We start from the raw sequence: 2,500 nt of genomic DNA, 5'->3' as shown, positions 1-2,500 counted from the left end.
CAGACCAGGAGGTCCATGCGGAAAATACAATATCCCAGCCTTTCGACATCCACCATTGCGCAGACCAGGCACCAACACCCACACATGTCCTATACAACGGTGCACCCAACATCACAATAGTACCTCCTGTCACAGCGCACAAACAATGACATGAGTCAAAGACACAGGTCTCACACAAGCATAGAATTGGAGCGCCGCCTCTAATAAGCCAAAGGTGCATCCTGACGTGACAAATCTGATCATGTCACAAGCATTCACTTACTATAATCACTATCAACGAACCTGCCGCCCCCGCCCCCCCCCCCCCTACACCTTTCCTTACAACAACGTGTAACCTAACCTAACCTAACCTAACCTATGTTGTACCTTAACCTAACCTATGTTGTACCTTAACCTAACCTATGTTGTACCTTAACCTAACCTATGTTGTACCTTAACCTAACCTATGTTGTACCTTAACCTAACCTATGTTGTACCTTAACCTAACCTATGTTGTACCTTAACCTAACCTATGTTGTACCTTAACCTAACCCATGTTGTACCTTAACCTAACCTATGTTGTACCTTAACCTAACCCATGTTGTACCTTAACCTAACCCATGTTGTACCTTAACCTAACCCATGTTGTACCTTAACCTAACCCATGTTGTACCTTAACCTAACCCATGTTGTACCTTAACCTAACCCATGTTGTACCTTAACCTAACCCATGTTGTACCTTAACCTAACCCATGTTGTGCCTTAACCTAACCCACGTTGTGCCTTAACCTAACCCACGTTGTGCCTTAACCTAACCCACGTTGTGCCTTAACCTAACCCACGTTGTGCCTTAACCTAACCCACGTTGTGCCTTAACCTAACCCACGTTGTGCCTTAACCTAACCCACGTTGTGCCTTAACCTAACCCACGTTGTGCCTTAACCTAACCCACGTTGTGCCTTAACCTAACCCACGTTGTGCCTTAACCTAACCCACGTTGTGCCTTAACCTAACCCACGTTGTGCCTTAACCTAACCCACGTTGTCCCCTAACGTAACCCACGTTGTCCCCTAACGTAACCCATGTTGTCGCCTAAACCTGCTCTGTAATTGTTATACGACTCGTTCAATTAGTGTAGTGTTGCCCACCCGCAACCCTCGCAATATAGTTCGCTACTCGCACTGCCCGCTCCCCTGTGTATCGCTTCATGTTAAACACCTTGCAAGTCTTGCTGACTTTCCACATGCTCCTGCTGTACACTGTAATGTGGATGGCAGCAGGACGTACATGCCGCCCCTCCCCACGTCCCCACCTTGCCCCCCTGCCTTCGCAAGCTGGTTGGTGAGAAGTTTGCATGTTCAATGCCCTTCGCATGCGACGTACTCAGGCTACGTTGTGGTGCGGCCTGTGTCAACCGTCCGCTAATGTCGTACGCGTAAACCACAATCTGTACTGCACATTCGTCCTTATGTACCGAATGATACATCGTGGCACATGTGTGACCGTACAACGACTGCGCCCAAAAACGGCGGACCATACAGTGCAAATATTGTGCACGCAGCTACGTGTCGTCTCCCTATGAGAGCTGGATTGCAGTGTGGTACGCCATAGAGACGTGTGGGAGGAACGGACGCCGTGGATGGCGATCAGCATGAGCTGTCTGTTGATGTATTCGGACCTAGTCGTCTCTCCTCACACACCGTGATGGCATGGTGCACCGCGTTCCATATCTGCGACATGCTACAGAGGCCGGTTGACAGTCGTTCGAGCAATGGACATCGCATACGTACGGGGGCCACCTTCCACGTATTGTCTAGGCGTGCACATTTTGTTGCGTGTATGTGGGCAGACGTAGTGTGGCGTGACACCTGACACAGGCATGCAATAATCGTTGAAGTTGCAAATGGCGATGGACGCCTGCGTTTTCTGGTGAAGTTACGCAAATGAACAAATGGTAACCTGTTGTGGTGCGGTTGTTCTCGCTAGGGGTGAATCGGTGATGGCGACGATAGGTTGAGGTACGAACCGGTTGTTCCAGCGATACCCACCATGCCGACGAAACTGAACGGCATCTGGGTGTGAAGCGATACGCGGCGGTGGCTGGGTGGGACCGTCCCCGGCCGGTGAGGGGGCGCCTCCCGGCGTGCTGGCCGCGCGGTGCGTGGGCGCACGCGCTACAGCCGGCTGGTGGGGGCGGCCAGTGGCAGGCGCGCCGGCCGACGGACGCGGCAGGCGTCGCAGCTGCGCGCCGGCGCACCCTGCGCGCGGCGCCGTGCGGCCAAAGTAGGTCCTCGCGGGCCCGGTGCGAAGCGCGGTGGACATCTTCAGTGTGCTGGTCCGATTGAGGACTGTGTGCGTTGAGGATGCGCCGCCGCCCGGCGCTCGGCGCCGCGACGCCGTCTGCTGCTCGGTCGCCCCAGCGGTTCTCGCTGGTGGTTTGTATCGCAGCTGTGCGGATGTGTTGGCGCGTGCGCTGTGCTGGGAGAGTTCGCTTCGGCACCCAAGTGGGGCTTTTGTCCTT

This window comes from Schistocerca piceifrons, unplaced genomic scaffold (genome assembly GCF_021461385.2).
Source record: "Schistocerca piceifrons isolate TAMUIC-IGC-003096 unplaced genomic scaffold, iqSchPice1.1 HiC_scaffold_289, whole genome shotgun sequence".
Taxonomy (NCBI): Eukaryota; Metazoa; Arthropoda; class Insecta; order Orthoptera; family Acrididae; genus Schistocerca; species Schistocerca piceifrons.
Note: the sequence above shows the minus strand (reverse complement) of the source record.